The following is a 16,521-nucleotide window of genomic DNA, read 5'->3' on the forward strand; positions in this document are numbered from 1 at the left end:
CGATCACTCAAGAATTCTCTAAAATGACCTTCTTTTAATAGTCGAGCAACTTCCTCTTGCGAGTGAAGGCAATCCCCAGTAATGTGTCCATGTGTCCCATGGAAGTCACATGTTAAAGCTTGGATCCCTTTGGTTTGGATTGGACATAATTGGTTTTGGCCACCTTGCATCTTTTACTTGTCTATTACTGGTACCAAACTGACATTGAAGCAATACTCTAGCAAACTCGAAGCCTCAATACTACATTTCTTCTGTATGTCAAACTTGGCTTCCTCAACTCTGGTGTTAGACAAACTCTCTCGTGGTGCCTTGCCTCCGTGTTGGCTACAAGTTTTGAGACCCTTGAGGTGAAGTCCCCGGGGAGCTAATCCAAAAGATTAATCTAATTGGTGGAGTACCCATTCAGCATATTAATCTATTAGCATTTCTCTTTTTATCCAGCGTGGGGCAATTAACAGATAACATCACCAGTGCCAGCAGTTATTCAATCGATTTTGTAGCTTCACAGAGAAAAAGTTCTTTAGCAAAGGATTAACTAGAGTCAACACAATACAATTGTCCTTAGCCCCACATTGGAGCCAAACTGATTACCCAAAAAAAGGGCATAGTTGAATTTATAATGTGGTTTAAAGGACACGTGGATCAAATTGATCGAGATAATAAAGTAACGATAAGCCAAGTAGAAGTATAGAAAGCAGGCTAAAAGTAATTGAACGGATTAAAGAGTAAACGTATAATTGGACTTCAGCTTCCTTCAACGTATAATTGTTGTTCACTTGACCTTCCATGACCACGTCTTGTCCAAAAATAAAACTCAAAAACATTTTCAAAAGAATAAGAATAATCAAGCCTAGAGATTTCAGATTGCTACTAATATTTTGTTTGTTAGATAAGTGCGGAGGACAATGAAATTTATGTTGAGATTTACGAGAGAACAAATTACTAAGTTTATTTATGTATCTTAATTTTACTCCGCACAAATTTTTTAAAAATATTGAAGATTTTTCAATTTTATAATTTTAAATTAAAAATATGCCTGTTCTTTGAATCTATGTTAGTACGTGGATTATTGAGCTTAAATAGTTTGCACTTGTATGTTGTTGAAAATAGATGACATGGGGCTTTGAGCTGTAGGTGATAAAATTGAGTGCATGTGACAATTACTTTATTATGGATTAAGAAAGTTGGATAAGTTTGAAAATAACCCACAAGTTTTTGAATTTATACTTTGACCCAAATGTTAGTTAATATAACAGAAAACAGAGAGAAAAAAAACTCATTTCTCTCTCTTCTCATCCATTGTTGTTTTCTCTCTCTTCACTATTTTTGTTGTTCATTGTTGTTGCTGCTTTATTCATCATCTTCTGCTTCATTATCATCATTTTCTACTTCATTATCATATTCATCTCCTTCGTGTCGACCATTATTGTTGTTTTTACCATTACTGCTGCTACTTAATCAATTTTTTAGGTGAAATTTTATTTCGTACATCACTTTCTACTTCGGCATTACTTCATAGGTAACTTTGGTAAATAAAATTTTAATTTTTAGTCGAATTTGTCATCTTGGTACACAACTATTGCTGTTTATTCAACAATGAATAGAACCCGATCATGAATCAACATAAGAGTCCATAATTTAAATAGCTCAGATGAATAATCTATTGCAATGGAAGACTCATATGTTGGATTCATGTTTATGGTTCTATAGTGCCCATAACATGAATCGAACAGATGAGTAATCTGTTGCAACAGACTAATTATCTGTTGTAATAGACTTATTATCTGTTGTATCAGACTTATTATCTATTGCAATAGAGTATTTATCTATTGCAATAGACTACTTATCTATTACAACAGATAAGTAATCTATTTAGAACAAAGGCACGACTGTTCACCTTTATTTATTAATTACATTCAAACTGGTGAATTTTTGATTACTGTGAAAAGTTAATGACTTAATTATATCTGATCGCAATATGTTAAGGAAAAAGAAATATAAGAAAAAATAAAATAAAATAAAAAAATAAAAAAATAAAAAATGACTTAATTAAATTAAAGCTTTCGACTGACTTTTTGATTATTGTGATAAGTCGTGGTTTTTCAGATTGTTATTATTAATTCGTTCTTAAATTTAAATAACATTTCTCAATTAAACCATCTGTATAACAGATAATCTATCTGTTGCAACATATAATCTATCTGTTGCAACTGATAATCTATATGTTGTAACAGATAACAGATAATCTATAGCTACTGGATTCAAATTATTTCTTAATCATCGACATGTTTGATGAGAAGAAGAAAGAAAGATTTAATAAAAATTAAATAAGAATTAAAACACCAAAGGCGATCAAACATAAATTTTTTTATTAGACAAAAATAAATAAAAATATATAGACTAAAATAAAAAAAATATTCTAATTATAATAATAATAATAATAGTAATTATTATTATTATTATTATTGCCAGTCGGTCAATCTTCAACCGGCAGCAGTAGGGCCCTCCTCAGCCTGCGGATCTCCCGGAGCATCCTTGCTCTCACCGTTTTCAACTCCCACTATAGGTCATGAACTTGCCTCCGAAGTTCATTCACGGCGTCTTGCAGAAAAGCAACGTCCCATATTAGATCTGTCATATCTAGAACACACATGAATTGACAAAAAATATAAAAACAAAAGTAAACAAAAGAATCTGAATGTAATACAACATATACTATAAATTGGGTATATTTACACACAAAGCAAGAAAAAAACTTACCTGAGTCAGGGAAGAGAAAGTGGTTGAAGGTGTAATATGAACGACAAGATGCAAGAAATAAATAGTGTAGTAGAATGAACGAGTGAGTAAGGAGAGACCTATTTATAGAGGATTGAATTTGAATGAGTTAGGCAAAAAGGCGCGACTGTTTACCTCCATTTATTAATTATATATTTTGATTACTGTGAAAAATTATGACTTAATAATTAAATCAAGTTGTGATAAGTCATAACTTTTCAACTTATTATTATTAATTAGTTCTTTGCAATGACCGTTTTTATTAAGTTGTGACAACAGATTCTATATCTTTTGCATCAAATAACCCATCTGTGACAACAGATATATCATCTGTTGCAACAAATGGACAACCTGTTGCATCAGATAATCTATCTATTGCAACATATAATCTATTTTTTTTAATAATCATCATATCATTAATTCAAATTTGGTGATTTTTTTATTATATAAATAAAAAACAAATTTAAAAATAAAAAATGGTGAAAAGTCACACTACTTGTCGCCTATTTAATATTAACATCAATTATTTAAATTAAATAACTATTTTTTTACGGTTATAAATTGTGTTTATCATTTATTTTATTATTGTTTTCTGTGAAAAGAAATGACTTAATTAAATCAAGCTGGTGAGTTTTTTAATTATTGTGTTAAGTCATGACTTTTCAGCTTAATAATATTAATTAGTTATTAAATTTAAATAACCTTTTTCTCAATTAAAAAATCGAAGACACCTTTTCAATAACTGTTTCTTTAATAAAATAATAATCATTTTTATTGAGTTGTGGCAATATATTGTATATCTGTTATATCAGATAACCCATCTGTGGCAACAGATAAACCATCTGTTGCAACAAATCGATTATCTATTTTAGGAACATTTTGATTTCTTCAAATAACTAATTCATCAGTCGCAACAGATGAGAAACTTAATGCATCAGCAACATTGAATATGTTAGAGACAAAAAGTCACGACTGTTCATCTTTTATTTAACAATCATCATATACCTTAATTAATTCAATGTTGTGACTTTTTTATTATATAATAAATAAATAATTTAAAAAACAGATTTAGAAAATGGTAAAAAGTCACGACCAATTATTAAAATTAAGTAATCATTCTTTTACGGTTATAAATTGTGTTTATCATTTATATCCTTATTATTTATTTACAAATTGTTTTTCATAATAAATAATCGAAAAGTCATGAATTTTCACCCCCTCAATAACAATAACTTTTTTATATTAATAATCGTCTGTTGCATCATATGATCCATCTGTTGCATCATATGATCCATCTGTCGCATCAGATTAACCATCTGTTGCAACATATGGTTCATCGGTTGCCACAAGCGCTCAATTCCTACCTCCAACCGTCGACATGTTGAGAATAATTAAATATTAAATAAGAATTAAAAATTCAAAGTCGATCAAACATAGATTTTTGAATCCATTATATACAAATAAATACAATAAAAAAAATACCCTTGTGTAGATCCGATATAAAAAAAGAAAATACATACGCTAAAAGAAAAAAGATTAACCTAATTATTATTACTACTATTATTATTAGTATTAGCATTAGTATTAGTATTATTGTCAACCGGCCAATCGTCATCCGACAGCAGCAGGGCCCTCCCCAGCCTTGCTCTAAAGTCGCCCAACTTCCTCCGGAGTTCATGAATCTGTCTTTCAAGTTTCTGCAAGGACTCGAGATGAAACACCTTGTACAAATCTGGATCAGCCATATCTAGAAGTGAAGTAGAATGAATAAGTAATGAGGGACTTATTTATAAAGGATTGAATTCGAATGGATTAGTAAAAAAGCCAGGACTTTTCACCTTTTTTTAAAATTGGTGACTTTTAAAGCTAATGTAAATTAAAAAATGGATCTAAATATAATATTTTATCTTTATTGTATTTCGAAAAGAAAAGAAAATTGCTTTAAAATAAATCTAACAGGTGGGTAATCTATTGTAAAATATATTTCACCTGTTAGATAATTTACAACATATTGACAATCTGTTGTAACAGATGGATAGACCTATTTGACTTTTCGAACAGATAAGTCATATGTTGCAACAGATTGATCATCTGTCATAATAGATATCTATAATTGTTTGATAATTTAAACAAATGTGGCATCTGTGTTGCAACAAGTTAGTCATCTGTTTATTCAATTAAAGCCATAGATGGGCTAAAAAAAATAAGGTACGTGCAGATGGATGGATCCACTTTCATGTGTGGGAGTTAAGTATTACTGATAAGGTCATCGGGACAACACATACAAAGTATAATATTTTTGTGAATGCAATTTTTAACCGATTAGGCACTGATCATTCAAACAAGATCCTGCATTGTACAGTTAAGTTTGATAGGTTCGAATTGACAAGGCCCAGGACCCCATAAATATGGTGCTGATACCCTGTTATAAATTACGAATGGTTGTTGCTCATGTTTATGCGTGTCAAGTTTTGAGAAGGGATCAATATTTTGTGTCATTGCAGAGATCCAATAGAGATTGGACTTAACTTTAAGTGTGCGTTGGACTCTGATAAGGCCTTCAAAGCCTCGCGCTGCATCAAACAAGAACGAAAAACCAATAGAAATTCCCCTAGCCCAAATTTATATGGAAGGGTAGTTCAAGAAGATGATTATACGTCAGAAGGAGCTGAAGGAGAATGCCTGCGAGGGAAAGGGTAGTTGATGAAAGACTATATCATCTGAGAGCTAATTGAAGAGGAAACATAGGGTAGCAAGAAACTTCTAGCGAATCTGGCCGATGAAACTAAATTAAAACATGAGAAATCTGAATCAAGTGCAAATATGAAAGTGTATCTAGTATTGAAATTTTATCTGTTGTTTCTTTGAAAGAAAATAATGCAGATGGACACTTTCCTAGGGAGTTGTGACTAGGTAGCGTGGTCGGAATGATCACCTATGTAGAAAATAATAGAACACCAAGAAAGCAGCTTTTTGGGCACCGAGGGTTGAATTGATGTATAGTAAGCCAAGAAAACTTGCGCCAATAACAACTATAGTTAAAATGTGGAATCTAAGCGAAGGCGATAATTTTTGAATTTTAAATTGCATCCCATGTCTTCTTGTTTGTGGTTCCGATTAAGTCCACGAAACCACAAACAAGATTGAAAGCCAGATTGAGTATCATTACTTCCTTAGCAATATGGATTGATTGATTGTGTTTTCTTGCCTTAGCATGCTTTTAACATATCTTGGAGAAGATTAGAGGCTTGCTGTAGTATGTGAATCTCGATAATTTTCAAGCTTGCCTCAAACTTGCTAATTCAGTATTCAAGCTGGTCGTTGCCATCTTTGAAGTCATTATAGAGTTCCTAGTCTTTTGTGAGCTCATCAATGAGGAACACTTTCTTCGAAGTTGTGGCATTGTGAAAGGCCTTCAGAAGGCTTCCAGAATACTTTCTTCAGTAGACTTAAATGATACATGGAGGGTTCACTATGTTTGTTTTAGGTCAAAATGTGTTGATGCCAAGTTGTGGTCCCAACAGTTGAACAACTCACTTTTATCGAGCGTTGTTCAATGCAACATACTCAAAAAACCTCAAGGGATTTGATAAATTAATTAGCCTAAAATTACGTAATATTTGATCTTGATTCCACTAATCCTATCAAACGTTAGTAACTCCAGCCTCATTAACCTATCAAAACCTTTGCTCGAGTTAGTGTACAAACCAAATGAGCTCCATCTCTTAGCTTTTCTGTTGATCAGTTAGGTTAATGAGCCTAGAGTTACGTAACGTTTGATAGGATTAGTGGAATCAAGATTAAACGTTACATAATTCCAGTCTATTTAATCTATCAAATCCCTTGAAGGTGTGTTGAGTAAGCTGCATGGAACAACGCTCAATAAAAGTGAGTTGTTCAACTATTAGGACCACTGATTGAGTGTGCATCAACATATTTTGACCTAAAACAAACATAGCGAACCCTCAATATATCATTTAAGCCTTCTAGAAAAAAGTGTTCTGGAAGCCTTCTGAAGGCCTTTTACAATGCCACAACTTCGAAGAAAGTGTTCCTCATTGACGAGATCACAAAAGAATAGGAACTCTACAATGACCTCAAAGACTTCAACGACAAGCTTGAATACAGAATCAGCAAGCTGGAGGCAAGCTTGAAAATTATTGGGATTCACATACTACAACAAGCTTATGACCTTCTCCAAGATATGTTGAAAGCATGCTAAGGCTAGAAAACACAATCAATTATATACATATTGCTAAGGAAGTAATGATACTTAATCTGCCTTTTAATCTTGTTTGTGGTTCCGATCAGGTCAATAGCAGTGGACCTAATTGGAACCATAAACAAGAAGACATGGGATGCAATTTAAAATTCAGAAATTGCCGCCTTCGTTTAGATTCCTTATTTTAACTGCAGCTGTTATTGGCGTAATTTGTTTGACTAACTGTATATCATTTCAACCCTCGGTTCCCATAAAGATGCTTTTTTGGTGTTCTTCTATTTTTTATATAGGTGATCAACCCGACCATGCTATCTAGTCGCAGCTCCGTAGCAAAGTGTTCAACTACATTATTTTTCTTTTAGAGAAATAACAGACGAAATTTTAATACTGGATATACTTTCATATTTGCACTTGATTCATATTTCTCATATTTTAATTCAGTTTCACCGGCCAGATTTGCTAGAAGTTTCTTTCTACCCTATGTTTTCTATTCAATTATCTCTCAGATGATATATTCATTTATCAACCCTCTATTTTCCCTCGTAGTCATTCTCCTACCGCACTTTTTGGCATATAATCATCACCCCGAGCAACCCAACCATATAAATTTGGGCTAGGATAATAACTATATTGATTTTCGTTCTTGATTGAAGCAGTGGGAGGCTTCGAAGGCCCTCTCAAAGTCCAATGCACCCTAAAAGTTAGTCCAATTGCTATTAAATCTCTTTATAATTCCACCAAAACTTGATCCCTTCACAATGCTTGACATATAAACATGAGCAACAACCGACATTAAATCTTCATAAGGTATCAAAGCCATATTCATGGTCCTTCATCCTTATCAGTTTGGTCCTATCAAACTTAACTATAAAATTACAGATATCTTATTTGAATGATCAATGACTAATCGGTAAAAGCTACATTCACAAAATCAGTGTACTCTATGTGTATTTTTATGATAACATTATCAGTAATACATACCTTTCACATATGAAGTGATTCTATCTGCAAGCAATTTATTCCTCCGAACTCATCTTTACTGTAGCCTCTTGTGTTGATCCACTTTCAGTTCCTTATATCTACAAAGAAAAAAAAATTGATGTCAAATAAGAAAAGAACAGAAAGAATATTATCCATCTTTTGCAATAGATATGGAGTCTGTTGCAACAGATGTGGAGTCTATTGCAACAGATGTGAAGTCTGTTGGAATACATCAAACCAGACTTGCTAGTAGTTAATTTGTTCCAACAGTTGTTTCGTCTGTTGCAACATCAACAATAGCATAGACTACAAAGAAACAACATCAATAGTAGAGAAATAACATCATTTGTTCCAACACCATCAACAACAACATCAACACTAAAGAAGCAATATCCTTTGTTCCAACACCATCAACAACACCTACCCCACCAACAACATCAATAACAGCATCAACAATGAAGAATAAATAAAATACATACAAAAAAATGATACTGCCAACAAGGCTTTTAAACTTCTCCAATAGATGACTTTTTTTGCATATTGTAATAAAAACAATGGTTTGTTCATTTAAGACTTAAAATTTTCTTCAAAATTTTTAAATAAATATGATATGGGTAAATGGTAATTAAATAAAAAATAGATGTAATAACTTGCAAAGAAGAAGATGAGAATGAAAGAGCAATAGTGAATCATACCTGCAATGTCAAAAGCAAGGGGATCAAAACAATAATTTCAGTCGAGGAAAGATATGGATCAGTTTAGATCCAAAAGGATCTTTATGAGAAAGAAGAGATAAAAAAGGAGACGGCTGTGATAACCCTAGAGAGGAGAGAGAAAAAGATGAGAGATAAATAAATTTAGGGCTGAAGGAGAGATAATTCTAGATATGGGTTTACATATTCATTAATAACTTGAGGGGTGCGAGGAAGACGGATGACATTAAAAAGACAAGATAAGACTACACAATGAGATTTTTGAGTTATACAAGAAATATTTTTACCGCCTTTAGTAGTACTATTATATTTATCTTTCTTCTTTCAGACAGAAGATTGCCTTGAGATTAAAGAAAAAAAGATTTTCAAACAGATATGTCATCTATTGCAACTGATACCAATATCTTTTTGAAAAATTCCAATAACTCAGTCATTTGTCACAACAGATGCAAATGTCTATTTGATAATTAAATCAGATATATCATCTGTTACAATAAATATCATTATATGTTTGAAAATTTCCAACAGCTCAGTCATCTGTCACAGCAGATGCAAATGCCCACTTGATAATTAAATCAGATATGTCATCTGTTGCAACAGATATAAATATCTGTTTGAAATTTCCAATAGCACAGTCGTCTGTTGTAACAGATTTCTTTGCAATTGATTTATACAGAACTAGGGATGAGTACATAGGGTAAAGTACAACTTTAATTGAGTCTTTGCGATTGCATGATGTTGGTATTGCATTCTTCCTAACCCGAGTCGTTGATCGATCACTCTGAGTCAAAATATTTCATATCAACTTATTATTGAGCTAATACCTAAATTGATTTAGATAGAACTAGGGATGAGTACATAGGGTAAAGTACAACTTCAATTGGGTCTTTGCGATTGCATGATGTTGGTATTGTGTTTCTCCCAACCCGAGTTGTCGATCGATCCCTCTGAGTCAAAATGATTCGTATTAGCTTATTATTGATCTAATACCTAAACTGATTTAGATAGAACTAGGGATGAGTACATAGGGTGAATTACATCTTTAATTGAGTCTTTGCGATTACATGATGTTGGTATTGTGTTTCTCCTGATCCAAGTCATCGATCGATCACTCTGAGTTGAAACATTTCATATTAAATTATTATTGATATAATACCTAAATTGATTTAGATAGAACTAAGTATGAGTACGTAGGGTGAAGTACAACTTCAATTGAGTCTTTGCGATTGCATGATTTTGGTATTGTGTTCCTCTCGACTCGAGTCGTCGATCGATTACTCTGAGTTGAAACATTTCATATATTTTAAAATTTTAAAAAATAATTAAGATCAGTTCGGACCAAATTAATATTTTCAAAACTTGTCATTCTTTTCCAAAATACAAATCAGCCCATACAAATCATCCATTTAAGGGAAAGTGTTTCATAATTTCAAATCTCGATTTTCTCGCTCTTTTCTCTCTCTCTCTCAACAATACAGACATCAACTACTCAATAAATTGCTCAACCCTTCACAACAAATCAATTTTTTCCCATTTTCGACCACATAGGTGTTGTTTTCGACACTATTCTTACTTGTATCCATAGTTTTATCTATCTTCATAAGTAACAGAGTTCGAGAAGAGTTATATATTTGTTATTTTTTAAAAAATTAGGGCTTTTAGTTAATGGTTAAAAATAAGACTTTTAGTTGTATTATACTAGAGAATGAGTTAACAATTTTGAGTTTTGATGCTAAAAACGTAGGAAGAACCCGAGAAAACCCTAGTTTGTCACAGTGTTTCATTGACTGTCGTGGTATTATTGGATGGTATTTGTGGTTTTATTTATGGCTGTTATTGGTGGTATCGATATTGGTGGTCTTAATGGTGGTGTAGGCAGTCTTGGTGGTGGTTTTGACGTCCTTAGTGCGGGTATTGGCGGCATTAGTAGTGGTGTCGTTGATGGTGTTGATGGTCCATCTGTTGCAATAGATGGAACATTTGTTGGGAGATATTAAATAGTTGTTTAAACAAATTCTCCATCTGTTCCAACTGGTGGGTTATCCGTTGGAGTATTTATTTGTGATGTGGCATATAGTAATTTATTGAAATTTGTCTTAGCTTTTTTAAAAAAATTATGCATACATCAAATGTAATGTATTTTTTATTTTTCTGTTGTTTGTAGTTAAAAGATGTCTCAAAAAAAAAGAAACTGAAAATGGATCAACTTCTGACCACCCAACAAAAAAGGCTAGAGTACGAATGGATTAAGAGAAACTTCCTGAACAATCTCAGTCAGGGAAAAATGAAGCTGAGAAAAGTTATGAAATGGGAGGTGGAGAAGGGTATATAAAGGCTGGTGAGGAAAATAAAAGTGAGGAGGAAGAAGAAGATAAAAAAGATGATAATGCCTCACCAATGGGGCATGAAATAAGATGAAAATCCCAGCATGAGGCTGTCAAAACTATTAGTATTGATAGGTTTCAAGTTGCAATGCCGATAGATGACCCTACAAAAGTAACTGGTGATCTTGTACTTAAATTTCAGTTGGAAAAACCTTTTGATGAATCTAGGAATATTATGAAGAATGAAAACATAGATGGGCCTTTTAAGAAAAGTTGCTTTGGACATTTTTTTTGGTTGCCTGCGAACCACACTATCCATTTCCAAATGAGCATGGTATATGGTCTTCTCAAGCGTAGGAACAAGTACGTAGGGATAATAAATATTCGAAGAAGGGCAAAAAAAGATGGATGAAATCTGGATCAACTACTGTGGCATGCCAGTTTATTTTGGCTTGAAAGAGTTTGCCATAATGACGGTCTTGAGATGCGATCATCCAGAATAACCTCTCATCAAGGAAACACCCCCAAAAGGTCCAAGGCAAGTAGGACTGCCAAACCACCACCATCAAATAGACGAGAGGCATTGTCCAAGAAACCACCCATCAAAATGAACAAACAAAAAAATATATGGGTTGTTAGACATTGCTGGACGTAACTACAAAGCGGCAAATTTGATAGAAGATCTCAAGGATAAAACCATCCCAAAGAAGTAGAGGGAGAAATTGTGCTTAGTTTGGTTTGCCCATGCCGTCATATTGGCAAGAGACATCAACAAAGTCATAGAAGATGATTTGTTGAAGCATGCTGATGATTTTGAGAAATTCAACAATTATCCCTAGGGATATGACAACTACTACTTGCCTGTCAAATATTTACTAACAAAGCTATTCCCAAAGACGACCACATGATACCGCTTTTATGGTAAATTTAATCACTATTTGTTTACTCATCCATTAATTTAAATTGAATAATTCTTATGAATTTTTTTGCTTGCTTCCTATTTACATATTTTAGGTTGGGTATTTGAAGCTATTCTTCTCCTCCAAAAGTAGGTCAAGGATTACCCGAACGAGATTTCCCATCCAAGGATCCTTAGGTGGTTGGCTGTAAAGATCAGCACAAGAATTAAAGAGGCTGATCTCTTTAACCCTCTGGATGATGCAGTATGTCTTCTTTCGAGTGAAATAATTTGATTCAAAGAAATATATTGAAAAAGATGTGCCATCTATTACAATAGATGGGTCATCTGTTACAACAGATTACCCATCTACTACAACTGGTGCAATAGATGGGTAATCTGTTGTGATAGACGATCCATATTTTGCAATAGATTAACTATCTATTTCTCTAGTTCTCTGAACTCGGCTCAATAGATTACCTATCTACTACAAATTATGCAGATGAGTAATCTGATGCAACATATTATTAATCTATTGCGACATACAGATCAACTATTATGATAGATAAATCATCTATTGCATAAGTTGACTGTGTTAAAATGTAACCAAACTGACTGTAAATTATTATTATACGATTTAAATGTATTTGTCTTTTTTGTAGGTTGTGCATCCTTGGAAAGTGCCTACTGAGCGGGAGTTGGGGATGACTTCTTTTATTACCCTAGGTCTTGTTGATATAATAGCATACCTAATGGTGAAGTTAATAAAGAAGGAATTGGCTGGAGAAAAAAATCATAAGAAGAGCAGTTAGGCAAGGTCAACCTAATGTTGAAGCTCTTCATGACCAACCTACTACAAAAGATCTAGGTGCTTCTTCTGGGGGTGTTGCTGGTGGAGTTGTTGATATTGGTGGTAGCTATCCTGATGCTGCTACTGCTGCCAGTCGTGATGATGAGCATATTGATGATCAAGAAAAAATAAATACGATTGAAATCATACCTTACACAGGTCCTTCTCTCCCATACACCGATCCCTTCTACCCTTACAGTGGTCTCTCTTACCCCTCTTCACCCTCATATTCTCATTGCAAATATAATGTGTGAAAGGAAAAATAGGATAAACTTCTTGAAAAACTAAAGGCTATCTCTGATGCTGCCAAGGAATTAAAATCCAAGAGGGGTGTCATACTTTCCAAGAAGGCGAGGGAGACATACACTCCTACAATGGTGGTTAGGAGGAAGAAAAGAAAAATTAGCCAAATTCTCTCCAGTCTAAAAACAAAAAAGATTGCAACTCCTCCTTCTCCAAAAGTTGTTGAAGTTCTGAGGGCACTGAAGAAGGTGGACATATACGCAACACTTAGCAATGAAGAGAGGACGAAATTGGGAAAAGCCAAGTATGCCAAGAAGAAAAAACCTGCAGAAGAATACACCATGTATATGTTTGACCAAGAAAACTTCAGAAGTATGACAACTATGCATAAGTGGTACGTGGATAGGGTAAGTTTTCTTTTCCTAACCTAGCCTTCTAATCTACTCCATGAAGAAGAAGTTAAGCAATAGATGTGTCGTCTGTTGCAATAGTTGGGTATTTTGGTAAAATTGGTGGTTGTTCTATTGTAACAGATTAAACATCTGTTGCATAAGTTGCGTTAGCTGGGTAATCTGTGAACTGATTTAGAGAACCCTCTGTAATAGATGGACCATCCGTTGCATTTTTCCACTATGTTTTTCTTCTTTACAATTACTGACCTATTTAAAAGTTGTTCTTATATCATAGTATATTGATGAAATTCTTTGCCTCATGAGGGGTAGACAATTAGCGTACCCGGATGCTTATGATGCTGCTGAAAAGATAATGGACCTTAACTTCTACAATAATTTCAAGAATAGGTACAATACGCTCAAGGATCTAGTTAAAACTTTGGGTGGCCCGGGATTTGATTGGTTAGTTTCTATGTATGAATGGAAGAAAGATATGATTAACTATGTTTGAGGGAAGAGTCCATATCTACACTGCAAGAGCTGGACCAAGGCAAAGAGAATTCTTACAGTCATGAACGTGCAAGTCAAATATTTTCTCGTTGTTGAGATACTTCTCGAGGAGGGAAAGATTAAGGTTTATGAATGCAACTTACCTGTCTTCAATGACACCATTTTTTTATCCACGTGCAGCCACTGTTAGTGTTGCTCCCCAGCTTATTGAGGCAGAGTAAGCTAATGGATCATTTGCATGTAAAAGTCTTGATGAAAAAAGCATGAGATTTCAAAGGTCAAAACTAGGGCATGCAACTTAGAAAAAATAAAACTGGTGCCGCGTGTGGGCCGTACTCGCTTGCATACATCGAATGTTTGCTGACCGGCATAGAAATGTCCAATCTGTGCGATGCTGTTATGGCAAAGATGCAAGAGATCTGGGCTTATGAGGTACTAACTAAATGTTTGGAGCTTGTGTATAAAGAGGAAGATGTACAAAGACAAACACCATAACAATTTTTTATGTTTGACTAAAGTTGATTTTTTTATAATGCAACAAATTGTCTTTTTGTTGTAAGAGATAGTATATCTATTGTGACTGATTGATTATCTGTTGCAATAGGTTGGTCATCTGTTGCATTATGCAGATGTCTCTCAGTCTCTGTCATAACAGATATACAATCTATTGCAACATATAGTCTTTCTGTTGCAACTGCTAGGTAATCTATTGGAACAACAAAAAAATGTAGGAAGACCTATTCGATAATTTTCAATAGATGACCTACATGTTGCAACATATGTCTAAATTTATTTGATAATTTCCAACAGTATGTCATCTGTTGCAACATATGTATTATCTGTTGCGATATTTGAATCTAGTATTCCATTTCAATTAATAAGTTCAAAACTAAGGATTAAATTATATTCACAGACAACATTAAATAAATCAAAGCCTTTAGAAATTACATGAAATAACTCAACAAATAAATGAAATGTAAAAAAAACCATTATGTGTACAAATGATCTACTCTACAAATAAATCAACAATTGGTTCCAACAATTATCAAGGAGAGGTTATTACTTTGACAGACTCAAGCTATAAAGATCTACTCAATATGGACAAGTTTTTCTTCATTCGGTGCTATGAAATATGATTTTAGTTGTGTGGATCTTTAATATCACTTGCGTACACTTTCTGAGCTTTCGCTTCTCTGTATTTTCATAAAAAAGCAACATATCTTTTGCAAATTAATCTGGTATCAAGTCCATTATTTGGTACTTGTAATCCATCACTCAAATACTCAATGTAAGCGGCAATAAAAAGACCGAAATCTCTGCGTTTTAAAAAAAATAGATAATCCATATCTTGCAGTTCATGTAAGCATTTTGAAAATTATGAAATGAAACTAAACTATGATACTTACAGGCTACCAAAGGGTTGTTGAGCAATTACTTCAACATCTTCTACATCAAATGGATTACCCATTTTATCCTACTATGCTTCAATCGTCAACCAATCAATATGAACCATTTGGTCCAAAAAGCCACTCATATCAAGGTAAGTAGGCAATATTTTGGCCAGCTTTTGTATCTCCGATGATAGTGTCGAACGTCTCCTTCTCGACATCGAGTCATAAACTTAGATGCGCCTTTCTTTTAGAAAGACGACAGCCAACACCCAATGGAATTCATCACCACAATTGATTGGGATGCACACTTCATCGATCAAATGCCAAGGTAAGCTAGCTAGAATGCTAAAACCTTTGATAATGTTGATTAAGGATTCCTCAATTCGGGAAACTTTTGGCTATTGTTGACAAAACCTATCGTACGCCTTATTGAAGTAAACTTTGTACAAATAATTATTTATCGTGTATCTGTATTGTTCTTGTATTTGAAACTTGGCCTTCTTTCGGAGGTAGTGAAAAATAACATCGATGTGCTGCATATATTATCAAACATTTTAGATTAAGTTACAATAAAATTAATACACATATGAAATTAAATAAAATATTAATTAATAGTAATATGTATGACATTTAAACCTCATCATTCCAGCAAGTTTGGGGCGTGACATCAAATAGAAACAATCCTTCATTCCAGGATGTGCAACAGCAAAGTCAAACATATCAAAACCAAGACTCAATTCATTCACTTTGTAGTGTTTGCCATTTTATTTTATATATGATTTATATGTGTTAATATCATGTTTTTACAATAAGAATTGTATAGATCAATATCTTTAATAGCTGATTTATCAACCTATCGGCGTGATGCTTTAACAGCCCATCAACAATCCTTTCTGAATAATCATGATCAACTTTGTTAGTTTTTTTGGAGCCTCATCCAAGATGTTGAACCTTTCAAAAGGGTAATTCTTCCATTCTCCTAAACTGACAGACTCCACTTTTTCTTTTTCTTTGGAAGCAAATGATGGATTATCACTGTGATATTATGCTGTTCAGTAGTAGCTTCTACTGTGATATCTACCTGGAAAGCCAAAATTATCAATGCTAATCACAAATATACAATAGATTATCTATCTGTTGCATAAGATGGATCATCTATTAGGATAAACTCGAACAGGTAAAATAGAGTTGTACGATAATTTCAAATAAATGACCCATT

This window comes from Capsicum annuum, chromosome 12 (genome assembly GCF_002878395.1).
Source record: "Capsicum annuum cultivar UCD-10X-F1 chromosome 12, UCD10Xv1.1, whole genome shotgun sequence".
NCBI classification, from domain to species: Eukaryota; Viridiplantae; Streptophyta; class Magnoliopsida; order Solanales; family Solanaceae; genus Capsicum; species Capsicum annuum.